Genomic DNA, 27,500 nt, shown 5'->3' with positions numbered 1-27,500 from the left:
CGAGGGGTGGTGGTAGTGGTGGTGGTGAAAATGGTGGGGATGGTGGTGGTGGTGGTGATGGCGAGGGTGGTGGTGGTGATGGCGAGGGTGGTGGTGGTGATGGTGGTGGTGGTGGTGGTAGGAGTGGTGGTGGTGGTGGTGTATAAGATCTTGGTATGTGGTAATAATGAACACAAGAGACCCCAAACCAAAGTGATCTCTGTGTGTATGTGTGTGTGTGTGTGTGTGTGTGTGTGTGTGTACATTCAGCAGCGAGCGGGCAGTCTTCAAAGGAGCGTAGGGCCATATTTTTAAACATTTCTGCGCCCAAAAACATGTAATTAACTAGTCTTTCCTGGGAGTTTAGGGCATTTCCAGGGGTAGTTTTATGACCCTGGTGGTAGTCTGAGCCTTCTTCTGTACCGTGAACCTAAAAGAACACTCATTAGAACTCGATTAACCTCCTTTTTGGCCTTTGGAAATAGTTGGTGTGAGGGGCGGGACCTTCTGACAATACCAACCTTGTCTCGCCTCGCCCGGCTCACCCGCAGCGCCATAAAAGCGATCTCCGGTTGGTTTAATTCCTCCGCCGCTTTCATTTTATTTACGATTTTTCTTTCATTTTTCTCTTATTCATCCAGTTCAATTTTATTTTATTTTAAGGAGAAATTGGTTCACTATACGTCTACTGGCATACATTAGTTTTATATATAAGGGCTAATTATTATTTATCCTGTTTGATTAATTTTTCTTCGTTGTTGAATTTGGAGAGATAGGAAGCGGGCATCATGGATTTGGGACCAGACAAAGGTTATAGATATTCTAGTGACAAATAAGAAATGGACTTTGACAGGTTATATTACGCGCAAAAGTGATAACAGCTCGACAATCAAAGTAATCGTGTGGTGACCCAGAGATTGTGAGTCAGGGCAGAGAGGACCAGATGGAGAGATGAAATTACACAGAGCCTTTACCGGAGCAGGATGGAGTACTCGGACTCACACACGGAGACATGATGATGATGATGATGATGATGATGATGATGACCAAATAAAATCGTGTTCTTAAAGTAGTATAAGTTTGAGGAGCCCTATGATAAAATAAGATAAAATATGAGTCGTTACAAACTAAATCCCTGGAAAATGCAAATAGGTAGGGACACACACACACACACACACACACACACACACACACACACACACACACACACACACACACACCTCTTTTTGGAGACTCCTTTGACCTCTATTCAGGAGCAGTAAGTAGCGGGCTTTTTTTTATATTTTTCTTTACGCCCTTGAACTGTCTCCGTAGCTGTTAAACACACACACACACACACACACACACACACACACACACACACGCAGGGGACGAAGGAGGGAGGTGCTGGTGACGGCCTCCCACAGACTCCAGTGGGGTGACGGTGTTGGATGGCTGGACATTATTCAGGCTCAGGGGGATAGAGGGGGGATGAGGGGGAAGGGGCAGGAACGGGAGGCACCGGGGAGGGAAGGAAGGGATTATACGTGAGCGGAAGGGGACAGGCACAGGGGGACAGGGCGGAGGGTGTTGGGAAAGCAGAGTACGGAGAGAACGGATCAGCGACAGTGTAGACGAGGCGGAAGGGACAGGGAAAATGAGTCAGAGAGGGGAAAGTGACAGGAGTGGTGGACATGGACACTGAGAGGGCGGTGGAGAAGCAGAGTACGGACATAACAGACCAAATACGGAGGAGTTGGCGCGTGAGGAACAGGAAAATGGATCAGAGAGGAAAGTGACGGGAGTGGCGGACAGGGACACTGGTGGAGAAGCAGAGTACGGACATAACAGACCAAATACGGAGGAGTTGGCGCGTGAGGAACAGGGAAATGGATCAGAGAGAAAGTGACGGGAGTGGCGGACATGGACACTGAGAGGGCGGTGGAGAAGCAGAGTACGGACATAACAGACCAAATACGGAGGAGTTGGCGCGTGAGGAACAGGGAAATGGATCAGAGAAAGGAAGGTGACGGGAGTGGCGGACAGGGACACTGAGAAGGGCGGTGGAGAAGTGCTTGAGTGATGTTTTTTCTCAATATTCGCTAAGAGGGGCCTTTAATAAAGAAACATGATCCCCGCAGCTACCCGGTTAAAAGACATACAATAACACAATGGAGAGAGGAGAAAGCGCAACGCAGCAGTGGGTAGGCCATGACACGGAGACAGACAAGCTACACAGAGACAGAAAGAGACACACACACACTCGGCTGCATACAATAAGGGCAAACACGAGAGAGACGGGAGGAGAGATAGGCGCAAGTGATGACGTGTGTGTGTGTGTGTGTGTGTGTGTGTGCTACAGCGGCGGTGACACAGAGGAAAGGTGAGGAGCAGAGGCGAGGATTAAAGGCTTTGGCGTAAGATGTGCTAGCAAGATTAATGGCCCGCGGCGGAGTGTGTGTGTGTGTGTGTGTGTGTGTGTGTGTGTGTGTGTTCAAAAGAAATAGTGAGGGAACAAAAATACAAACATAAAAGGAATATTGGAAAAGACATTATATAGAGAAACTGATGAAATAGAGGAGAGAGAGAGAGAGAGAGGAATAAATCAGAGGAAGGACAACAAAAATATATCATAACTCACTGTCGGGTCAGAAGGCGTCGCTGGAGACATGGGGTGGGTTTTTTTTTATTCTCTCTCTCTCTCTCTCTCTCTCTCTCTCTCTCTCTCTCTCTCGTCCTTTATTTCCGTTATTTATGCTGTCTAATTTTTTTTCTTTATTTTGTTACTTCCATTTTTTTATACTTTCTTTCTTTCTTTCTTCTTTCCTTCCTTCCTTCCTTCCTTTCTTTCTTTCTTTCTTTCTTTCTTTCTTTCTTTCTTTCTTTCTTTCTTTCTTTCTTTCTTTCTTTCTTCCTTCCTTCCTTCCTTCTCTTTCTTTCTTTCTTTCTTTCTTCTTTCCTTCCTTCCCTCCTTCATTCATTCATTCATTGCTCTCTCTCTCTCTCTCTCTCTCTCTCTCTCTCTCTCTCTCTCTCTCTCTCTCTCTCTCTCTCTCTCTCTCTCTCTCTCTCTCTCTCTCTCTCTCTCTCTCTCTCACACACCTAATCACTCGGCCTCCTCCTCACCACGCCTCACCTGGACAGCTCGGTGTTAATCAATGAAATCCGACACTCGCCAGGTAAGCCCAGCGCGTGACACCCTCAGCCGCCGCTCACCTGTGGAGGGAAACACATGTCAAAACACCTGGCGGGACTTGGACAGGTGGGTAGGGGAGGGAGGGGGGGGTCATACAGGGCGTGGAAGGTGGGGAATAGACAGGGAATAGACAGGTGAGGAAGGGATAGCGTGAATAGTACATGGAGGAGGAAAGGGGCAAAGAATAGACAGGGAATGGACGGGTGAGGAAAGGATGAGGTATAGACGGGCAATAGACAGGGAATAGACAGGTGAAGACGGGATAGCGTGAATAGGGCATGGAGAAGGAAAGGGAATAGGGAACAGACAGATAATTGACGGGTAAGGAAGGGATGAATGGGACAGAGCAAAAAAAAAAAAAAAAGGGGGTGGGTGGGGGACATGATTAGAAGGCTTGGAGAAGGAAAGGAAAAGGGAACAGACAGCGAATTGACAGGTAAGGAAGGGATGAAAGGGACAGAGCAAAAAAAAAAGAAAGGGGAGATGATTAGAAGGCTTGGAAAAAGGAGGAAAGGGATGAAGTATAGACAGCGGAGGAGGGGAAGGACGGGAAATAGACAGGAAACGGGCAGGCGAGAAAGGGATGAGATTTACAGGGAGTGAAGGGAGGAAGGGAGGGGAGAGGGTATACGAAAGCTTGAAAAAGGGGAGAGATAAAATATACAAGCCATTAAGAGTGAGAGGGATGAGGAATAAAAGGGTTTGCACTTATAAGGAAAAGGAAATTGGGTTTGCAGAGGTAATAGGAAAACGTATATAGCCATGGAGGGTAGAGAGGGGAAAGGGTATATAAGAGAGCTTGAAAAAGGAAAGATGAAGTATACCAGCCATTAAGAGTGAGAGGCATAGGGAATAAAAGAGTTTGCAGTTCTAAGGGAAAGGAAATTGGGTTTGCAGAGGGAATAGGAAAACGTATATAGCCATGGAGGGTAGAGAGGGGAGAGGGTATATAAGAGAGCTTCAAAAAGGAGAGAGATGAAGTATACCAGCCATTAAGAGTGAGAGGCATAGGGAATAAAAGAGTTTGCAGTTCTAAGGGAAAGGAAATTGGGTTTGCAGAGGGAATAGGAAAATGTATACAGCCATGGAGGGTAGGAAGGGGAGAGGGTATATAAGAGAGCTTCAAAAAGGAAAGATGAAGTATACCAGCCATTAAGAGGGATGGGGAATAAAAGAGTTTGCAGTTCTAAGGAAAAGGAAATTGGGTTTGCAGAGGGAATAGGAAAATGTATATAGCCAGGAGGGTAGGAAGGGGAAAGGGTATACGAAAGCTTGAAAAAGGGGAGAGATGAAGTACACCAGCCATTAAGAGTGAGAGGGATGGGGAATAGAAGGGTTTGCACTTATAAGGAAAAGGAAATTGGGTTTGCAGAGGGAATAGGAAAACGTATGTAGCCATGGAGGGTAGGAAGGGGAGAGGGTATATAAGAGAGCTTCAAAAAGGAGAGAGATGAAGTATACCAGCCATTAGGAGTGAGAGGCATAGGGAATAAAAGGGTTTGCAGTTCTAAGGGAAAGGAAAATGGGTTTGCAGAGGGAATAGGAAAATGTATACAGCCATGGAGGGTAGGAAGGGGAGAGGGTATATAAGAGAGCTTCAAAAAGGAAAGATGAAGTATACCAGCCATTAAGAGGGATGGGGAATAAAAGAGTTTGCAGTTCTAAGGAAAAGGAAATTGGGTTTGCAGAGGGAATAGGAAAATGTATATAGCCAGGAGGGTAGGAAGGGGAAAGGGTATACGAAAGCTTGAAAAAGGGGAGAGATGAAGTACACCAGCCATTAAGAGTGAGAGGGATGGGGAATAGAAGGGTTTGCACTTATAAGGAAAAGGAAATTGGGTTTGCAGAGGGAATAGGAAAACGTATGTAGCCATGGAGGGTAGGAAGGGGAGAGGGTATATAAGAGAGCTTGAAAAAGGAAAGATGAAGTATACCAGCCATTAAGAGTGAGAGGGATGGGGAATAAAAGAGTTTGCACTTATAAGGAAAAGGAAAATGGGTTTGCAGAGGGAATAGGAAAACGAATATAAGCCATGGAGGTTGGAAGGGGAATAGAAGGGTTTGCACTTATAAGGAAAAGGAAATTGGGTTTGCAGAGGGAATAGGAAAACGTATGTAGCCATGGAGGGTAGGAAGGGGAGAGGGTATATAAGAGAGCTTCAAAAAGGAGAGAGATGAAGTATACCAGCCATTAGGAGTGAGAGGCATAGGGAATAAAAGGGTTTGCAGTTCTAAGGGAAAGGAAAATGGGTTTGCAGAGGGAATAGGAAAATGTATACAGCCATGGAGGGTAGGAAGGGAAGGGTATAAAGAAACAAAAGGAAAGATGAAGTATACCAGCCATTAGAGGGATGGGGAATAAAAGTTTGCAGTTCTAAGGAAAAATTGGGTTTGCAGAGGAATAGGACAATGTAAATCGCCAGGAGGGTAGGAAGGGGAAAGGGTATACGAAAGCTTGAAAAAGGGGAGAGATGAAGTACACCAGCCATTAAGAGTGAGAGGGATGGGGAATAGAAGGGTTTGCACTTATAAGGAAAAGGAAATTGGGTTTGCAGAGGGAATAGGAAAACGAATGTAGCCATGGATGGTAGGAAGGGAGAGGTATATAAGAGAGCTTGAAAAAGGAGAGAGATGAAGTATACCAGCCATTAAGAGTGAGAGGGATGGGGAATAAAAGAGTTTGCACTTATAAGGAAAAGGAAAATGGGTTTGCAGAGGGAATAGGAAAACGAATATAAGCCATGGAGGTTGGAAGGGGAATAGAAGGGTTTGCACTTATAAGGAAAAGGAAATTGGGTTTGCAGAGGGAATAGGAAAACGTATGTAGCCATGGAGGGTAGGAAGGGGAGAGGGTATATAAGAGAGCTTCAAAAAGGAGAGATAAATATACCAACCATTAGGAGTGAGCATAGGGAATAAAAGGGTTTGCAGTTCTAAGGGAAAGGAAAATGGGTTTGCAGAGGGAATAGGAAAATGTATACAGCCATGGAGGTAGGAAGGGAAGGGTATATAAGAGCTTCAAAAAGGATGAATATACCAGCCATTAAGAGGATGGGAATAAAAGAGTTTGCAGTTCTAAGGAAAAGGAAATTGGGTTTGCAGAGGGAATAGGAAAATGTATATAGCCAGGAGGGTAGGAAGGAAAAGGGTATGACAGCTTGAAAAAGGGGAGAGATGAAGTACACCAGCCATTAAGAGTGAGAGGGATGGGGAATAGAAGGGTTTGCACTTATAAGGAAAAGGAAATTGGGTTTGCAGAGGGAATAGGAAAACGTATGTAGCCATGGAGGGTAGGAAGGGGAGAGGGTATATAAGAGAGCTTGAAAAAGGAAAGATGAAGTATACCAGCCATTAAGAGTGAGAGGGATGGGGAATAAAAGAGTTTGCACTTATAAGGAAAAGGAAAATGGGTTTGCAGAGGGAATAGGAAAACGAATATAAGCCATGGAGGTTGGAAGGGGAGAGGGTATATAAGAGAGCTTGAAAAAGGAAAGATGAAGTATACCAGCCATTAAGAGTGAGAGGGATGGGGAATAGAAGGGTTTGCAGTTCTAAGGAAAAGGGAAATAGGTTCGCAGAGGAAATAGAAAAGAAAACGAAGGAAGAAAATAAAGGGCAAGAAAACAAGCAGAAATACAACATACAAAAGAAAAACAATAAACTCAAAATTCAACACAACGTAAAAAAGTTAAAAGAGCACAACACACACACACACACACACACACACACACACACACACACACACACACACACACACACACACACACGAACTGGCAATAAAAATGAAGGAGATGGAAAACAGAAACAGCCCAAAACAGCCACACCTTTCCCCTTAACAAAACACCTGAAGACCTACCGTGTGGCGCAACAAACAGGTAAACAAACACAACAAACGCACGAACACACAAACACACGCTACAAACAGACCGACCCACGCAACACACCAACACAAACACCCACAAACAGATCAATCAACACAACACCAGCCACCGAACACAAACAAACCAACACACAAACACACAACAAGCAGGTCAATCAACGCAACACCACCCAACACACACACACACACACACACACACACACACACACACACACACACACACAACAAAGGTCCTCACGCCATAAAGGCCGCAACGACAGCAAGGAGACCCCCGATAGAGTCACGTTATATTACTGCTCTCTCTCTCTCTCTCTCTCTCTCTCTCTCTCTCTCTCTCTCTCTCTCTCTCTTACATTCCTTTCTGCTTTCTTTCCTTCATTCTTTTTTCCTTTTCTTTCTTTTCCATTCTTTCCTTTCTTTCTTTTTTTCCATTCTCTGTATTCCTTTCTTTCTTTCTTTCTCTAATTCCTTTCCTTCATTCCTTCCTTTCTTTCTTTCTTTCCATCCTTCCTTCCTCCCTTTTTCTTCCTTCCCCACCTCTCTCTCCTACACACACACACACACACACACACACACACACACACACACACACACACACGAGGTCCCTCAGAATAACTTGGTTCCCCTTCGTAATTGAGTTCCTGAAGAAAACGGAGATTAATTATTGTGGGAAAGACGAAAGGAAGCCACGATGAGAGAGAGAGAGAGGAAGGCAAGAAATGAGGGTAAGGAGGGGAAGGTCTGATTGCTCTCTTTGCCGGAGGAGGAGGAGGAGGAGGAGGAGGAGGAATGCCCAGCAGAGGTGATTCAATAAGTCGATAATGCATTCAATCGAACCTTCAAATTTGCCACATTATCTCTCTCTCTCTCTCTCTCTCTCTCTCTCTCTCTCTCTCTCTCTCTCTCTCTCTCTCTCTCTCTCTCTCTCTCTCTCTCTGTCTGTCTGTCTGTCTGTCTGTCTGTCTGTCTGTCTGTCTGTCTGTCTGTCTGTCTGTCTGTCTGTCTCTCTCTCTCTCTCTCTCTCTCTCTCTCTCTCTCTCTCTCTCTCTCTCTCTCTCTCTCTCTCTCTCTCTCAGTAAGCTTTTTAAAGAGTAAGATTAGCTGTACTGAAGTTGAAAGACACGCACAAACACATACAAACATACACATTGAGAGAGAGAGAGAGTGTGTGTACGCCCCCCCCTGGTGAAGGCGTGTAATATTCATCCTGCGTCAACACTGCACAGAGGGCCCGCCGAGACGAACCTCCTGTAGCCCAGCCGCGCCTCTCCCCGCCTCGCCTCACCTGCCTCGCCTTACCTGCCCCACGCCCTCCGCCTGCCTCTTTCATCCCTTCACTAACGTCCTTCACTCCTTCCTTCCTTTATTCATTTCATACCAGTCTTCCTTCTTTTATGTAGCCCTTCCTTCCCTGCTATTCTTCTTCTTTCCTTCACTACCACCCTTCCTTCACATAACATTTTCCATCCCTTCGCTGTCACCTTCCTTCCTTCGTTCACTCATTATTTACATTTTCCTTCCTTCACTGCCACCTTTTCTTCCTCCGTTCACTACTTTCCTTCATTCCTTCCTTCACGATCATCCTTCCTTCCTTCCCTTCTTTCCTTCCTTATCCCACTATCATCCTTCATTTCTTCTTCTTCTTCTTCTTGAGAGACAAAAAAAAAGTTCACGGGTGATATTCCTTTTCCTTTCTATTCTTCATCAGTATGTCTTAAGTGTCTTTCTTTTGTGCTCAGAATTTTCCTTGTTTTCCTTCACTATTTAGTCTAACTCTTCCCTTTCCTTCAGCGCCAAGCATTATAAAGAGAAAAGGAGAGAGAGGTTACAAGTGATATTCCTTTCCCTTCCTATTCTGCATCAATTTCCTGTAACGTCTTTTTTCCCGCTCATAAACTTCATCTGCTTTTCCCTTTACGCTTTGGACCAACAGTTTTCTTCCGTCTAAAGCCAAGCATTTTTTCTTTTTTTTTTTTTTTTACAGCAGAGGAGTCAGTTCAAGGGCATAAAAAAAGGTAACAAATGTGAAAATAAAAAGAGGAATACAGAGAGGAAGGGAATATGGGAGTGTTTTGAGGGTGATCTTCCTTTTTCTTCATTTGGTCATCAGTGTGTTTAAGATGGTTGTTACTCCCCAAAACTTTACCTTCCCTTATTTTGGGGTCTAACAGCTCTCTCCCCTTTCGTTAGGCCAACAGGTAATTAGTTAAAGGGTTATTTATTTCTTCATTTATTATGTTTTTATTTTATTGTTTTATTTTTTGGTTTTGTTTTGTCTTATTTTGTTTTGTTTACTTTATTTCTTTTCTTTTCCTTTCTTTTGAGGTTTTCTTTTCTTTTCTCCCTTTTGATGTTGTTGTGTCCCTTCCTTCCTTCCTCCCTTCCTTCCTTCCTTCCTTCCTTTCTTCCTTCCTTCCGTCCTTTCTTCCTTCCTTCCGTCCTTTCTTCCTTCCTTCCGTCCTTTCTTCCTTCCTTCCTTCCTTCCTACCACCCTTCCTTCCTTCCTTCCTTTCTTCCTTCCTTCCTTCCTTTCTTTCTTCCTTCCTTTCTTCCTCAGCCACTTATCCTATGCCTCACTTCAGTTTCCCCGTTCCACTCACAACTTTCATCCACGTCCTCCACATCTTCATTCATCCACCAACTTCAGATTCAAGTTCTTATTTTTTTTCAGCTACTTCGTCATTTTTTTTTCTTCACTCCCTTCCTTCCTTCCTTCCTCTGCCATTTCTCTTCCGCCTGACTTCAGCGTTCACGTCCACTCGCTATTTCATCCACGCCCTTCACCTTTTCATTCCTTCACTCACCTCTTCTCCTTTCACCCATTTTCATCTCCTCTCTCTCTCTCTCTCTCTCTCTCTCTCTCTCTCTCTCTCTCTCTCTCTCTCTCTCTCTCTCTCTCTCTTAATTGCATTCCTCGACATCTTCAGGTTTCTCTATTTCATTTTCCTTCCCTTTTTTTTCTTAAGACTTATTTTAGTGTAGACATTCTTCCCTAATCTTCGTTCCACTTTAATTTCCTTCTCCGTAATTTCGTATTGATTGCTATATTTTCCATTTTTTTCCCCTCTACTTCATTTATTTTCTCTTGCTACGCTTTTTTATTGATTTTGTTTCCTTTCCTTTTCTTTTCTTCATATTCATTGCTATATTTTCCTTCCTTTTTTCTATACAACATTTCTCTCCTCTTTTTCCTTGACATATTCAGGATTAATAGCTTTCCCTTTCCTTCATTCCACTCTCAATTTCCTTTTTCCTAATTCCTATCGTTTGCCTTTCTTCATATTCATTGCTATATTTTCCTTCCCTTTTTTCTCTACAACATTTCTCTCTTTTTTTTCCTTGATATATTCAGGGTTAATAGTTTTCCCTTTTCTTCCTTCCACACTCAATTTCCTTTTTCCTAATTCCTATTGTTTGCCTGATTTTCTTTCCTTTTTCTTCTATTTTTATTATTTTCCTCTTTTCCTTGATTGATTTGTCTTTTATATTCTTCATTTTCATTCCTTTCACTTTCTTTTCATTTTTCATTTTCTCTCATTCGTATTCATTGGCTTATTTTCTTTCTTTTTTTTTCTATTTTATTATTTTCCTCTTTTGCTTGATTGATTTGTCTTTTATATTCTTCCTTTTCCTTCCTTCCATTTTCTTTCCGTCTCCTTTAATTCGTGTTGATTGGCTTTTTTCTTTCCTTTTTTCCTCTTCCTTATTTATTTCCTCTTTCTCCTTGATCGATTTCAGTCTTATATTTTTTTCTCTTTCCATTCCATTCTCTTTCCTTTTATTTCATACTTTTTCTTTTCCTTTTCCTCTATTATGTTATTTTCCTCTTATTGAGTTATTTCAGTTTTAAATTCTTTCCTTCTTTCCCTCTTTCCACTTTTTCTTTTGTGCGTTTCTTTAATTCGCATTGACTGACATTTTCCTTTATTTTCCCTTATTTCCTTTCTCTTCGACCTGTTTCATTTTTTATATCTTTCTCCTTTCCTTCCATTTTCTCCTCCTCTCCTGTCATTCGTATATTGATTGCATTTCTTTCTATTCTTTTTCCTTTTCTTTCATTCGTATTGACTTCCTCCTTTTTCTTTCCTTTTTCCTCTATTATATTATTTCCCTCTTCTTCTTGAGTTATTTCAGTTTTAAATTCTTTCCTTCTTTCCACTTTTTCTTTTGTGCGTTTCTCTGATTCGCATTGACTGACATTTTCCTTTATTTTCCCTTATTTCCTTTCTCTTCGACCTGTTTCATTTTTTTATATCTTTCTCCTTTCCTTTTATTTTCTCCTCCTCTCCTGTCATTCGTATATTGATTGCATTTCTTTCTATTATTTTTCCTTTCTTTCCTCACGCTCTTGGTAATCGCCAGTGTCATCCAATCTCGTAATTCTCTAACCTGTTCCCTTAATTAACCTCAGTCTTCATTGCTTTACTGTTTAATAACTTTCCTTAATTACACTTTTTAATACTTCTTTCGCTCGTCACACACACACACACACACACACACACACACACACACACACACACACACACACACACACACATCTCCTTTCTAAGCCTCTTTCTTACTTTCATTTTCCTCTTACTTATTCCTTTAATTCCTAAGTTTTATATTTTCAACCTATTCTTTACTTCCTCCCTTCCCTTCCCGTTTATTTATTTCCATCCTTCTTTCCTTCCTTCCTTCCTTCTCTCCTTTCCTTTACCCCCTTTCTCTCCTTCCTCGCTTGCTTCCTTCTTTCTTTCTTTGCATCCTACAAGTATCTCAAGTCAATTCTACTACTACTATTACTACTATTACTACTACTACTATTATTTCTTTCCTTCCTTCCTTCCTTCTTTCCTTTCATTTACCCCCTTTTCTCTCCTTCCTCGCTTCCTTCCTTCCTTCTTTATTGTCGACCTACAAGCATCTCAAGTCAATTCTACTACTACTACTACTTCTACTACTACTACTACTACTACGACTACTACGACTACCACTACTACTACTACGACTGCGACTTTTGCCAATCTTTCACCTCCTCCTCTTTTCTCTCTCTCTCTCTCTCTCTCTCTCTCTCTCTCTCTCTCTCTCTCTCTCTCTCTCTCTCTCTCTGTCCCTTTGTCCTCCTTTCTCATCTTTCTCTTTTTCTACCTCTGTTTCTTCTTCCTCCTCCTCCTCCTCCTCCTCCTCCTCTTTCTTCTCTTTTCCTTCCACTGTTTCCTCCTCTTTCTCTTTCTCTTCTTCTTTTGTCTCCTTATCTTCCTCCTCCTCCTCCTCCGCTTTTTCTACCCCTGTTCCCTCTTCTTCCTCCTCTTCCTTCTCCTTGCCCTCCTCTTTGATTTCTTACTTTGTCTTCCTGTCTTCCTCCTCCTCTTCTTCTGTTTCTATTCTTTCTTTTTCCTCTTATTCTTCTTTGTTTATGTTTTCCTCCTCTCTCTCTTCCTGTCTTCCTCATCGTCTTTCTTTCTACTCTTATTTATCCCTCCTCCTCTTCCTCTTCCTCTTCCTCTTCCTCCTCCTCCTCCTCTTGGCACTCATGAAGAGCTATGTGAAAAAACAGATTGCATTCTTGATTAATTACGACTTTCTTATCTTCACAACATTTCTCTCTCTCTCTCTCTCTCTCTCTCTCTCTCTCTCTCTCTCTCTCTCTCTCTCTCTCTCTCTCTGTTAGTTTGCTCGCTTGGTCTTAGAGTTTGTTGGTTTGTTTCCTTGCTTGTTTTTTTCTTTTTTTTAACTTTCATAATTCGAACGTTTGATATTTCTTTCTCTTACTCTCACAAGTTCAAGTTTAAGTTCTTTTCTTCTTTCTTACTTTCTTTATGAGCAAGACGGCATACCAAAGTTGAGAGAGAGAGAGAGAGGACGAAGGTAGGAGGGAAGAAAAAGGAAACGAGAAATGAAGAAAAAAGTATCATCGAGAGAGAAAAAGGAAGAAAAAGAGAGAGAGAGAGAGAGAGCACCCTAGCACAAGTATCTCCAAGCCAAGAGTTTCGTGGAGTCAAAAGCGCCGAGTGTGCAGATGAAGAGGGAGGGGAGAGAGGGAGGGAGGAAGGAAGGAAGAAAGAGGAGGGAGGGAGGGAGGAATGGAGAGAGGAGAGAGGGAGGAAGAGGGAGGAGGGAATGGAGAGAGAGAGAGGGAGGAAGAGGAGGGAGAGAGGGAGGAAGCAAGAAAGAGGAGGGAGGGAGGGAGGGATGGAGGAATGGAGAGAGGAGAGAGGGAGGAAGAGGAGGGAGAGAGAGGAGGGAGGGAAGGAAGCAAGAAAGAGGAGGGAGGGAGGAATGGAGAGAGGAGAGAGGGAGGAAGAGGAGGGAGAGAGAGATGGAGAGATGGAGAGAGGAGAGTGGGAGGAAGAGGAGGGAGAGAGAGATGGAGGGATGGAGAGAGAAGGACTCCATTACACAAGGGAGCAACAGTCGATTCCTTCATGACTCCTTGATAAGACCAGCGTTAATCCCCCCTCTCTCTCTCTCTCTCTCTCTCTCTCTCTCTCTACTCCTTCACTTCTCGCCATCCCTTGCATACTCTTTACTTTCCTTCCTTCCTTCATTTACTTCCATTATTTTCTTCCATCATTCATTCATTCTTTCTTTCCTTTCTTCATTCAAACACCCCTTTCTTCTTTCTTTTCTTCCTTCCTTCCTTCATTCATTCATTCTTTCTTTCCTTTCTTTCTTCATTCAAAAAACCCTTTCTTCTTTCCTTTCTTCCTTCCTTCCTTCATTCATTCATTCCTTTCTTTCTTCTTTCCTTCCTTCCTTCATTCATTCATTCTTTCTTTTCTTTTTTCTTCATTCAAAAAAACTTTCTTCTTTCCTTTCTTCATTCCTTCTTTCTTTCATTCATTCATTCATTCTTTCTTTCCTTTCTTTCTTCATTTAAAAACCCCTTTCTTCTTTCCTTTCTTCCTTCATTCATTCTTCATTCAAAAACCCTTTTCTTCTTCCCTTTCTTCATCCATTCATTCTTTCTTTCCTTTCTTTCTACATTCAAAACCCCCCTTCTTCTTTCCTTTCTTCCTTCCTTCATTCATTCATTCTTTCTTTCCATTCTTTTTTCATTCAAAACCCCCTTTCTTCTTTCCTTTCTTCCTTCATTCATTCATTCATATTTTCTTTCCTTTCTTTCTTCATTCAAACACCCCTTTCTTCTTTCCTTTCTTCCTTCCTTCCTTCATTCATTCATTCCTTCCTTTCTTTCTTCATTCAAATACCCCTTTCTTCTTTCCTTTCTTCCTTCCTTCCTTCCTTCATTCATTCATTCATTCATTCATTCCTTTCTTCATTCAAACACCCCTTTCTTCTTTCCTTTCTTCCTTCATTCATTCTTTCCTCTCTTTCTTTAATATAAAAAACTTCCTTCTTTCTTTTCTTCCTTCATTCATTCATTCATTCTTTCTTTTCTTTTCTTTCTTCATTCAAAAAAACTTTCTTTTTTCCTTTCTTCCTTCCTTCATTCATTCATTCTTTCTTTTCTTTTCTTTCTTCATTCAAAAAAACTTTCTTCTTTCCTTTCTTCCTTCCTTCCTTCATTCATTCTTTTCTTTTCTTTCTTCATTCAAAAAACTTTCTTCTTTCCTTTCTTCCTTCCTTCCTTCATTCCTTTCTTTCTTCATTCAAAAAACCCTTACTTCTTTCCTTTCTTCCGTTCTTCATTCATTCATTCATCCCTTATTTATGACTGTGTGTGTGTGTGTGTGTGTGTGTGTGTGTGTGTGTGTGTGTGTGTGTGTGTGTGCGGGGGTCATGGGATTAAATCTTATGGAAATAATATACGAGCGAAACTTGATACAGCGGATTAAGTGAAAGGCATTAGACAGGATTACAAAAAAAAAAAAAAAAAAAAAAGATTACTCCACAATTTGTAGCGATTTAGCATGTTCGCAGCGATAATACCGGAACGCTAATAAGATAACCTCTACAGTATTTACATAATCAGTAGAACGGAGGATAGAACGCCACTGATTACCTTCACCTATAGATTTTTTTCAGGGGTGTGGAGTCGGTGGAGTCGGGTACTTTTGGTCGGAGTCGGCGTCGCAACTTTAAAATTTCCCGGAGTCGGCGTCGCAACTTTAAAATTTCCCGGAGTCGGCGTCGCAACTTTAAAATTTCCCGGAGTCGGCGTCGCAACTTTAAAATTTCCCGGAGTCGGAATTGGAGTCGGAAAATTTCAACTCCGACTCCACACCCCTGGATTTTTTTTCCTTTTGGGGGAAACACGAAAAAAAAAAATCTGACGAAATATTAAACTCTGATCTAAAAACAAACTCAATTACAAACCTCTTTTTTTTTTCGCTCGTGGCTTTAATCTTCGTTAAAACTAATGAGGTGGTTTTGAAAATGTAAAAACTTGGGTCTCGATCAATTTATTTCTCATCCTAACTTTTCCTTCCACTTTCATGGCGGTTTTTCTGGTGCCCTTCGTTGTCTGCTGTTTTCTCAAGGTTACTCTTCTTACTCACTACGGCAAAGGAAGCAACTCAAGGGCGAAAAAACAAACTCCGCTGAATCACTCCTCCCCAAGCAGAGGATAGAGGGAGTAGCCGATAGTGAGGTTTGGATTCGGTTAGAGAAGGGTCTTGATACTCCCTTCCTGATAGCGCTCAAGTCGTAAGAGGAAATGCAGACAAAGCAAGGTTGTTCCAGAGTTTACCAGTGAAAGGGATGAAAGAATGAAGCTGCTGGTTAACTCTTGCATGAGACTTTGATAGTATGGGGATGAAAGAATGGAGATGCTGGTTAACTCTTGCATGAGACTTTTGATAGTATGGGGATGCACTAGGAAATGCAGACAAAGCAAGGTTGTTCCAGAGTTTCCCAGTGAAAGGGATGAGAGGATGAAGCTGCTGGTTAACTCTTGCATGAGACTTTAATAGTATGGGGATGCACTAGAGTAGAAAATTGTGTGCGCGGAGCCGCGGGATGGGTGAAGTCACGCAGTTAGGAAGTTCAGAAGAGCAGTCAGCGCGAAAATCTCAATAGAAGATAAAAAAAAAAGGCAAAAGAGGTAGATGACTCTAGGTAATAGAAGGAAAGCTGATGCGACGAACAGACTTTGTAGATAATGAAGGGATGGGAGGAAGAGAAATAAAGAATAGAAAATGAAGGGAAGGGAGGAAGGGAAACAAGGAGAGGGGCGGAAGGGAAACAGGTGCAGGAAATGAAGGGAGGGGAGGAATGGTATGAAGGGAAATAAGTGAAGGAAATGAAGGGAGGGTATGAAGGGAAATAAGTGTAGGCGTGAAGGGAAGGGGAGGAAGGGTGTGAAGGGAAACAAGACAGTGGGTGAAGGGACAAACAACCTTACTTACTCATCTCTAGTTTCTGGTGGTGGTGGAGATGGTGGAGATGGTGGAGATGGTGGTGGTGGTGGTGGTGGTGAGGCGTCCTTGGTTCTCTCTCTCTCTCTCTCTCTCTCTCTCTCTCTCTCTCTCTCTCTCTCTCTCTCTCTCTCTCTCTGATTAATTATGCTAATTTATAATGTTCTTATTTACATCGATGGAAAAAGTGATATAAAATTAACGATCCGCGCTGGATATTCAATGCTAATTAGTTTTGAGCGAGCAGGAGAGAGAGAGAGAGAGAGACGCGCAACTTCTCGACTGTTTACAATTTTTCCATGATGGACTGCCGACAACACAGACAGACACACACACACACACACACACACACACACTCGTCCTTCACCTTAAACCTCCTCCCCCCTTCACTAACTCATCTCTCCTCCTCCTCCTCCTATTCCTCCTCCTCCCCTCATCCACCCCCCACATCCACACATCCACCTGACACCCACATCCGCCAGAATTGTCACACACACACACACACACACACACACACACACATCACAATGCAGGAAGTTATCGCACGCACACGCCGTCTCTCTCTCTCTCTCTCTCTGTCAGTTTGTTGATAAATGGCAGACAAAACAGACCGCTCCCTTCCTCCTCCTCCTCCTCCTCCTCCTCCTCCTCCTCTTCCTCCTCCTCCTTCTCTTCCTCCTCCTCCTCCTTCTCCTCTTCCTTTTATCAATTTATTCTTTCTTCTTTCCTCCAATTTCTCTTTTTCCTCCTTCGTTTCCATTTCCATTCTTTTCCATTTTCTTTTCTTTCTCGTTTACTTCATTTTTTGGTGATATTTTCCTTCCAGTATTTTTTCGTTAGTTTACATTGTTCCGTAACCGATGCTGGAAAAAGGGCTAATTCATTCTCTCTCTCTCTCTCTCTCTCTCTCTCTCTCTCTCTCTCTCTCTCTCTCTCTCTCTCTCTCTCCAACAGCAGCCCCAGTAAAAACACCTCCATTTCCTCTTTTCTTCTCTACTATGCTTTTTTTTCCCTCCTCCTCCTCCTCCTCCTCCTCTTCTTCCTCCTATTCTTCTTCCTCCTCCTCCTCCTCCTCCAACTCACTCATTTCAACCGTCTAGACATCCCCTTCAGTTTTTTTTTCTTCTTTTCTTTCAAACTATTTCTAATGTTTTTCTTCCATTTTGTTTTGTTTTTCTTCTTCTTTTCTCCACATGTACGCAAGCTAGTTCTTCTTTTTCTTCCACTTCTTTTTTTCTGGTCATTCTGAGGTCTAATTGAATACGCTCGTTTTTCGTCTAACTTCTTTTTTCTTCTTCTTTCATTCTTTTTTTTATTTTTTTTTGCTTTTCTTTGTTCTATTTCGTTGTTTTCGTGTCCTTTTTATAATTATTTCCCTCCTCTCTTTATCTTCTTTTTTTTTCTTTATATCCCAGTCCTTGTTCTCTCTCTCATTCCCCTTCTTTCTTTCTTTTCTAAGTTTTGTTTATATTCGTTTCTTCTATTTCTTTGTCTGAATATCCTCCTCCTTCTCCTCCTCCTCTTCCTTCTTCCCCCGCTACGCTATATCTTCCTCTTCCCCTTCTTTCTTTTGTTGTTGTTTTCTTGTTTTTTTATTTCCTTTGCTTCCTTTTTTTTTTGTTCTCATCCTCCTCCTCCTCCTCCTCCTCCTTTTTCTTCTTCTTCCTGTTCCTTTTTTTCTTTCTTTGTTATCATAGTTTTGTTTTCCTTCGTTTTTTTCATTTCTTTATCTCCTCCTCCTCCTTCTTCTTCTTCTTCTTGTTTCTTTTTTCTTTTTTATCATAGTTTTGCTTTTCTTCGTTTCTTCCATTTCTCCTCCTCCTCCTCCTTTTTCTTCTTCTTTTCTTCTTCTCCTTCTTCCTCTTCTTCCTCCACCACACTAGCCGGGAGCCACATTCTCAGGCGTGGACAAGACCAGTTCTGCGTTCATTTTTTTCCCTTCCCTCACAATTCCTCCGCTCCCCTCGCCTTGCCTTCTTCCCCTCCCCCATCCCCCGTCCCTTCCCCACTCTTCTCTTCCCCTCCCCCATCACCCTTCCCCCGTCCCTTCCCTTCCCTTCTCTTCCCCTCCCCCATCACCCTTCCCCCGTCCCTTCCCTTCCCTTCTCTTCCCCTCCCCCATCACCCTTCCCCCGTCCCTTCCCTTCCCTTCTCTTTCCCTCCCCCATCACCCTTCCCTCCTCTTCCCCTTCCCCATCACCCTTCCCCCGTCCCTTCCCTTCCCTTCTCTTCCCCTCCCCCATCTCCCCTCCCGGCCCTCCCGTCCCTTCCCTTCTCTTCTTCTCCCCCATCACCCTTCCCTTCCCTTCCCTTCCCTTCCCTTCCCTTCCCTTCCCCATCCTTCACTTCTGCTATTCCACACACAACCAAGCAAACGACCTTCCCCTTACATAAGCCCCTCACGATCACCACCCCTGACCCCTCCAACCCCTTCGTCTGTGTCTCCTCCTCCTCTCCTCCTCCTCCTCCTCCTTCGCTCTGTCAGCCTCTCCATTAGACAAAGAAGACTACCAGTTATTGTTGTTTTTTGTTGATTTTGTTGTTGATTTTGTTTTTGTTGCTGCTGCTGCATACAATAACAATAATACTAAATAGAAGGATGAGAAATAGAAGAACAAGAACAAGAAGAACAAGAACAATAATAATAAGTCTCAATACATTCACAGCAATAAAAAAAAAAGTTGATATTTGAGAGTAATGAGAATAAAATCCACCACCACCACCACCACCACCACAACAACAACAATAACAACAACAACAAAAGTATCAGCCATAATATCCACAATCAACAAAAATAAAACAACGACAATAACAAGGATGGAGGAAAAAAGAAAGAAGAAAATGGAAGACACTCGCCCACTCACTCTGATTGATTAAGGAGAGAGAGAGAGAGAGATTAATATACCCGTTTCAGGAGTAATCTAGAAAGCGGAGACGAAGATAGAATAGTCTACAAGATGCGTGGAGAGAGAGAGAGAGAGAGAGTCTAAGATGACGCGATAACAGAAACATGAACGAAAACGAAAATATGATGAAGAAACTCGTATTGGAGGAGGAGGAATAGGAGGAAGAAGAGGAGGAGGAGGAGGAGGAGGAGGAGGTTGGGCTGAAGTGTTGGAAAAGAGAGGAAACTAAAGGAAAACGAAAATAACAAGCCTAAGAATAAGAATAACAACAACAGTAACAACAACAACAAAACAAACCTAAGAATAAGAATATCAACAACAACAACAACAACAACTACTACTACTACTACTATTACATTTTTTTTTCTACCTCCGTGGTGTGGTTATTATTACGCCGAGCTACGAATCTGAGACAGTTTGATCCCAGCCTAAGTAGTCGGCGCATACTTAGGTGTCCGTACTTCCCTTTCGGTGCTCGTAATTTATTGTTTTGGGGAGAAAGTTAAAGACAAGCAAACATGAAAATGCAGGCAACAGAAAGCCTACTGGCTCATTACGAGGTTGCCCGCTTTGGTGATTTAATCTGCTCGACAGCCACTTGGGGCCTGGGGAGCAGATGAAAGCACCTCGACACTGAGGAGCAGATGAAAACACCTCGATATTGAGGAGCAGATGAAAGCACCTCGATATTCAGTTTACTCCCGACGCAGCGAAGTGACGGTCGATTCTATATTTGAAGGAGTTGATGGTATTCGCATTTACTGCTTCTGAAGGAAGATTGTTCCAGTGGCGGATGACTCGGTTTGAAAAGAAACTCCTTCCGATGTCTGTGTTACATCGACTAGACTGAATGGGAAAACCGTTATTTCTAGTTCTTAGGTTGGTTTGCAGTTCAAAGAATTTGGAGTAATCGACGTTATTGATTTTTTTCAGATACTTGAAGACTTGAATCATATCCCCTCGCAAGTGTCTTTTCTCCAATGAAAAGAGATTGAGTCGCTTGAGTCGTTCCTCGTACGGGTGAGCCCTTAAGGTTGGTATCATCTTCGTGGCGCGTCGTTGAAGCCTCTCCAGTAAATCAATGTCCTTTCTGTAATTAGGAGACCAGAACTGTACTGCATACTCGAGGTGCGGTCATACCATGGAATTATACAAGGATAGCATCACGTCTGGCGTTTTACACTCGAAGTTCCTCGCTATGAACCCGAGCACAGTGTTGGCTAAATACAAACAGTAAAAGGCGAATCACCGAGTCCCTACATTCCTGGGCGAGCCAAAAGTCGTAACGAAGACCAAACACGGGATTGATCCCCCTCTCCTCCCCCATCTCTCTCTCTCTCTCTCTCTCTCTCTCTCTCTCTCTCTCTCTCTCTCTCTCTCTCTCTCTCTCTCTCTCTTATTTACACCGTTGCACAATAAGGGAGTGCTACATAATCAATTAAGTTCACATATCATTAAAGGCAAAAGGCAGCTTCATTACATCTCTCTCTCTCTCTCTCTCTCTCTCTCTCTCTCTCTCTCTCTCTCTCTCTCTCTCTCTCTCTCTCTCTCTCTCTCTCAATCTTATGGTGTTATCTACATTCTTTCCCTCCTCTTGAATGCATAATAACCTCCAACCTCTCTCATGCTTCGGCTCTCTCTCTCTCTCTCTCTCTCTCTCTCTCTCTCTCTCTCTCTCTCTCTCTCTCTCTCCACTCAACCCCCACCAGTAAAAAATTAAGCGGAGGAAGACAAAAAAAAAAAAAAAATGTATGCATCGCTTTGAACTTAAACGCACCTCGACGAATTTTTGCCTAAAGTTTGGGAGGGAAAGAAGAAAAAAAGGAAAAAAAAAAAAGTTAAAGGTCAGATGTGCGTCGAAAAAAAAATGTTACCGCAGCGAAAGGTGAACACAGGTGAAACAGGACATAGTGTGTGTGTGTGTGTGTGTGTGTGTGTGTGTGTGTGTGTGTGTGTGTGTGTGTGTGTGTGTGTGTGTGTGTGTGTATCCCACTACATATCCACTCCATCGATCCATTACACGTGTGGCCTCCCCCTGCCACCCTGACAACCTCTCCCTCAATCCTTCACTCTTACACTCTCTTCACAAAGCCACCTTCATCCATTCTTATCAGATGCCCAGACTATCTTAAGAGTACCACGTTCCACCCATTCAGCTACTTAACAATTCTTTTCCTTTGTTATACATGGTGAGTGGCCTGTGGAGTAGCGTGGAGTGGTATAAATACATAGGTAAGCATAAATACATCAATGTTAGCAAAAAGGGTAGGCGGTGGCTGAGTGGTAGCGTGCTGGGCCCACATTCACCACGTGATGGACGACGCGAGTTCGAATCCCCACGCTACCAACTCGGATTTTTTAGTCACCGCCGAGTGGCTTAAAACTACCTACATGCTGCCCTGAAGACCACCCATCAACCCGGACTCTAGAGGAAACCGTCCAAGTGAATCAAGAAGGAGTTCCGGGGGGCAGCATGAGCCAAGAGAAGATGGCGCCACTATAAACACTTTCCTGCGCCATGACGGGCTGGGGCCGAATACCATCCAGGCCCCTCAAGCAAGCCTACCGGCGCTATAGGCGTAGACGTAAAAAAAATTAAAATAGAAGAGCAAAATCTTTAACAAACCATCTTTCTGAACAGCATCACCTACAAGAGTGTTGACCAATGGCTCGAGTCACCTGTATCTCCTTCTGAAGTCAGTTGAACCGGGTGATAATTACATAGATTCACGTCTGAGCAACCCATTTCATCTTCATGTTCTGCCACCGTTGCCAGATTGGTATCCACTGAGTCTCCTATTTGCCGGGTTTTTACACTTAGCTATCCCCAAAACACATATGAAATTAACTGTTGTAATGCTAACTATAAATAAATCTCGCTTTTGTGGCCCAGGAGAGAGTTTTTAGGTAGGAAATTGATATATACAAGAAGCTGGGTAGGGGAGTCTGGCGCCATTGTGTTCTACTCACACTGCCGGGAGGTTTGGAAATAATAAGAGATATGTCACCACTAAAAGCTAAAAGGGCTAATGTGACGGAGACAAGCACCGCAGCCACGCGCACCTATAGTGTATCCACCAAACTTTGCCTCTACCCTACCAATAACAATCTAACAATGAAGGGAGGACCTCACCTTCATTGTCCATCACATAAGCAAAAAATCACAGACTTTAATGACTAAAAAGAAAAAAAGAAAGCAAATATATGAACACCTACAAACAAACATACATATCGCAGAAAACCCCAAAATATTAAAATCGCAAAAAAATATAACGTAGACAGACAAATGTTATATACAAATGAATGAAACAAATATATGAATACCTATAACTAAAGAAATATACAGCAAAAAATCACAAAATATGTATAGAGGAAAAATTATACAGTAAACAAATAAATAAAAAAATAGACAAATAAATATAAAAAATAGCAAAAGAAAACGAATATAAATACCTACAAAAAAATAAAGCAGAAAATCACAAGAGGTATACAGGTAAAATATAGAGGGAATTACAAACAAACAAAAAAAAAATAAACAAATCAACAGAAATAGAAAACAAAAACATGAATACCTACACAAAAAGAATAGCAGAAAATCAAAATAAAGAGGAGCAGTAAGTAACGGGCTTTTTTTTTATTATTGTTTTCTTTTTTTTTACGCCCTTGCACTGTCTCCTCTGCTGTAAAAAAAAAATAATAAATAAAATAAAAATACATGAATTCCTACACATAAAAAAAAAAATAGGAGAAAATAGCAGTAAGTAGCGGGCTTTTTTTTTTATTATTGTTTTCTTTTTCAACGCCCTTGCACTGTCTCCTCTGCTGTAAAAAAAAAAAAAAAAAAAAACATAAGAAAACCCCCAAAACGTAAATACAATAATAAAAAAAATAATACAAATACAAAAAAATACAAAACAAAAATACAAAAATAACTGGATAAATCACCTTCAAATAACCCTGCCTGCCTCCACGCAAAAGTATATCGTAAGCCCCCCACTTTACCTGTCCACCGCTAGAGTACAGGTGATGTCCCCTTAAGTGACTCGTATGGGGGTGGGCGCCGCGGCAGCCACTCACCCAGACGCCCAAAGAAGGAAGGCTCAGGGATGAAAAAAAAAAAAAAAAAATTCTACGCGACACAGACGGACACTATCATACGAATCTACCTCTCTTCCTCCTCCTGTGTGTGTGTGTGTGTGTGTGTGTGTGTGTGTGTGTGTGTGTGTGTGTGTGTGTGTGTGACCCTCCACCGGTTTCGTTAGACAAGTCCAGGTTATCGCTTACATCCTACCTCCCTTTCCTTCCTTCCTCCTTCCCCCCCCCCCCCCCGCCCCCTTTCCCTTCTTCTCTTTTCTCTCCCTCCCCATTTCTCCAATACTATTCCCTTCCCCTTCCCTTTCCTCTCTCTCTTCTCTCTCTCTCTCTCTCTCTCTCTCTCTCTCTCTCTCTCTCTCTCTCTCTCTCTCTCTCTCTCTCTCTCTCTCTCTCTCTCTCTCTCTCTCTCTCTCTCTCTCTCTCTCCTTCCCCACCCCTCTAATCATATTCCCCTCCCATTCCTTCCTCTCCCACTCAACCTATCTATAACTATTCCCTTCCCATCCTTTTCTCTCTCTCTCTCTCTCTCTCTCTCTCTCTCTCTCTCTCTCTCTCTCTCTCTCTCTCTCTCTCTCTCTCTCTCTCTCTCTCTCTCTCTCTCTCTCTCTCTCAGACCCTTACCGTCCCTGCCCCTCATTCTCTCTCTCTCTCTCTCTCTCTCTCTCTCTCTCTCTCTCTCTCTCTCTCTCTCTCTCTCTCTCTCTCTCTCTCTCTCTCTCATACCCTTCCATTCCCTTCCTCTCTCTCCATCTCTCTATTCTTATACCCTTCCCTTCCTTTCCCTCACCTTTCCCATTCTTCCAATCCCATACCACTCCCTTCCCTTTCCTCTCCCTCTCCCTCCTTACCCCTCCCTCCCCCCCCCAATCCTATATCCTTCCCTTCTCATCTATCAACTCTTACTCACCTCACCACAAGCTCCCTTTTTTTTAAGCCACACACTCCTTCTCTCTCGTTTTTCTTCCCACTCTCTCAATATTCCCTTTCGCTTCTCTTTCTCATCGACGCAGTTCACCCACCCTCAACCTCACCACAACCTCCTCCTCCTCTTTTTCATTCAAACCTCAGCATTCTTTCTCTCTCTCCTTTTCCTGCCCACCTTCTCAATTCTGTCCCGTCATTCTTTTTTTCTATGGAGTCAATTACCCACCTCACCAAAACCTTTTCTTTCAAACCTTGGTACGCTTTTCTCCTTTCCATTCACCCCTTCCGAAATCCTGTCTTTTTCTACTTTTTTTTTATCGACTCAGTTCTCGTCATCACCATTCTTATTTTTCAACCCTCAGCTGTCCTCCTTCGCTCTTCTTTTGCTTCCCACACTTTCCCTTTCCTCTCTTTTTCAACGACTCAGTTCTCCTTCACCTCACCACAACCTTCCACATTTTTATCACCTCCGCATTCGCTCTCGTTTCTTCCCGCTTCTTCATCCACATCTGACCGCTCCACTCCTTCCCTTCCATATATCTTCCCTCCTCCTTCCATTCTTTCTCTCTCACCTCTTCATGACCTTAGCGCCACTCTCTCAATGCCTCCTTTTACCGATCATATCCTATATCATTTCTTGCTCTCTCCGACCTCCTTACTAAGCATTATTTATCATTACTACGACTACGACTACGACTATTGCTTTTTTTTTTTACACCAGAGGAAACAGTCATGAGCAAATGAAAACAACAACGGAGAAAAATTCCGCTCAACTGCTGGTTCACAGAAGGAAAAGTGAAATAAAATCCGAAAAGACCATTAAAAAATTCGAGGTCTTGATACTCCCCTACAGAGTTTACATCGTAGGCAAGAGGAAGTACATATGAAGCAAGATTCCTAGAGTTTACCCGAAGAGATGAAAGAATGAAGGTTGGAAAGTTGGAAAGTTTCGTTTAGTCGGCGCAACATCTGTGGTCATATACCGGAGAGAGACAGAAGGGGAAGGAATTATAGAAGAGAACAGATCCCAGGAGACGGGACACAACCCCCGATTAATAAATGCTACCCATTCACTGCTGGGTGGACAGAGGCGTAGGGCATCGGAAGAACCGCCCAATTTTTTCCACTCCGCCCGGGAATCGAACCCGGGGTAAAGAATGACGGTGCTGGTTAACTCTTGCATAAGGAGCTTGGAGGGTAAAGGGATGAGAGAGAGTAGAAAGTCTTGTGCAGCGACGCCTCGGGAGGGGTCGAAACACGTAGTTAGCAAGTTCAGAAGAGCAGACAGCATGAAAACAGCGGGAAAATATAAAGGGGCTATTACACTGGGCAAATTTTTCCGTGGATCTTCAGTCAAACCACGATTTCCGCTGGCGTGGTTCTGATATTTCCGTGGTTTTCTGACGTGTCCACGATCTTCCAAAGCTACAGTAGATTACACTGAAGGACGACGGTATTACTCACCATCAGCAGCAGCAGCAATAACAAGAAACAAATGAGAACCACGCTAGCGGAAATCGAGGTTTGCCTGAAGATCCACGGAAAATTTGTCCAGTGTAATAGTCCCTTTAAGACGCAACACTGAGGCGGAATTCAATGGGTAGAACAGCCACTATTACAATTACTGAAGCCCCAAAACTGTCGTAATTACTGGCATCACCATTATCACCACTACAGTTTCACCACAACCACCACCACAGGAACACAGGTAGCCACTTCCCCAGCCCTTCCAGCAGCGCCATTACGTTGAGGGTCCGTGTAAACAAACAAACACATCACGACCACTACAACTAACTGATGGCTCCTCACTATTACCAAGCACCTCCACTCGACGACCCTCACACCATCAATAGCACATAACTTGCCATTCAGAAGCACAGCAAGTCAACAGCACAATGGAGTGACGGAGTGTGATGGTGATGGGATGGTGATTGAGGAAGGGACTGAGTGATGATGATGATGGTGAGTTGATGGCGGTGGTGGTGGTGGTCATACTGTTATCGCCGCCAAGAGGAGAGTATTAAGACACCTCTCCACACGAAATTGATCTCTCATTTGGCCACTTATCTCTAATGGCTTTTATAGGAGCAGTGATTAGCAGGGCTGTATTTTCTCTAATTTATTTTTGCCTTCCTCTAATGTAAAAAAAAAAATCAATCACTATCACTTTTTCGCCTCTCATTATTAAAATCCTCATCACCATCAATTCTTATCCGAAAACTGACCTCTCTTTTCATCTCTCATTCAATACTTTATTTTTTTTCTCATTTATTTTTGTTTCTTCACTAACTTTACTATAAAAAAATTAACCATCATCACTATCACTTTTTCCCCTCTCATTATTAAAATCCTCATCACCATCAATTCTTACCCGAAAACTGACCTCTCTTTTCATCTCTCATTCAATACTTTATTTTTTTTCTCATTTATTTTTGTTTCTTCACTAACTTTACTATAAAAAAATTAACCATCATCACTATCACTTTTTCCCCTCTCATTATTAAAATCCTCATCACCATCAATTCTTATCCGAAAACTGACCTCTCTTTTCATCTCGCATTCAATACTTTAATTTTTTTTCTCATTTATTTTTGCTTCTTCACTAACTTTACTATAAAAAAATAACCATCATCATTATCACTTCTTCCCCTCTCATTATTAAAATCCTCATCACCATCAATTCTTATCCGAAAACTGACCTCTCTTTTCATCTCTCATTCAATACTTTATTTTTTTTCTCATTTATTTTTGCTTCTTCACTAACTTTACTATAAAAAAATAACCATCATCACTATCACTTATTCGCCTCTCATTATCACCATCCTCATCACCATCACTTGATCTGCTTCTTTACTAACGTTACTATAAAAAAATTAACCATCATCACTATCATTTCATAGCCTTTCATTATCACCAGCCTCATCACCATCACTTTAAATCCGAAAATCAATCTCTCTTTTGACCTCTAATTCTTTACTTTTTTTTTTTTTTTTTTTTTTTTTTACTGGAGAAACGATTTGGAGAGCTTTCTTTTTTTTTCTCTAACGCCCTTGCGCGGTTTCCAGGGACGTTAAAATAAAGCTGTCTCCACCAGGTTCATTGCCACCCTTTTCACCTTCAGAAGGACAAACTGTCATTGCTTAATTCTCTCTTGCTCACCTTCCCCGCCATCACCTTCACTGTCATCATCATCTGCTGTATCAATTTCCATCACCATTACTCGCATGACCTTTTACACA

General features: G+C 42.5%; 1 protein-coding gene across 3 annotated transcripts in view; it reads right to left on the bottom strand.

The window, feature by feature from the left end:
• LOC126981086 (FERM, ARHGEF and pleckstrin domain-containing protein 1-like) overlaps positions 1 to 27,500 on the bottom strand; it is a 265,700-nt gene that overhangs the window by 163,374 nt on the left and 74,826 nt on the right. For all 3 annotated transcript variants that reach the window (XM_050831776.1, XM_050831778.1, XM_050831777.1), the window contains exon 2: positions 3,095 to 3,174. The gene's annotated coding sequence lies outside the window, so the exon portion shown is untranslated. The remainder of the gene's footprint in view (positions 1 to 3,094; positions 3,175 to 27,500) is intronic.

This window comes from Eriocheir sinensis, chromosome 46 (genome assembly GCF_024679095.1).
Source record: "Eriocheir sinensis breed Jianghai 21 chromosome 46, ASM2467909v1, whole genome shotgun sequence".
In the NCBI taxonomy this organism is placed as follows: Eukaryota; Metazoa; Arthropoda; class Malacostraca; order Decapoda; family Varunidae; genus Eriocheir; species Eriocheir sinensis.
This window is presented reverse-complemented; position numbering and strand designations above follow the sequence as displayed.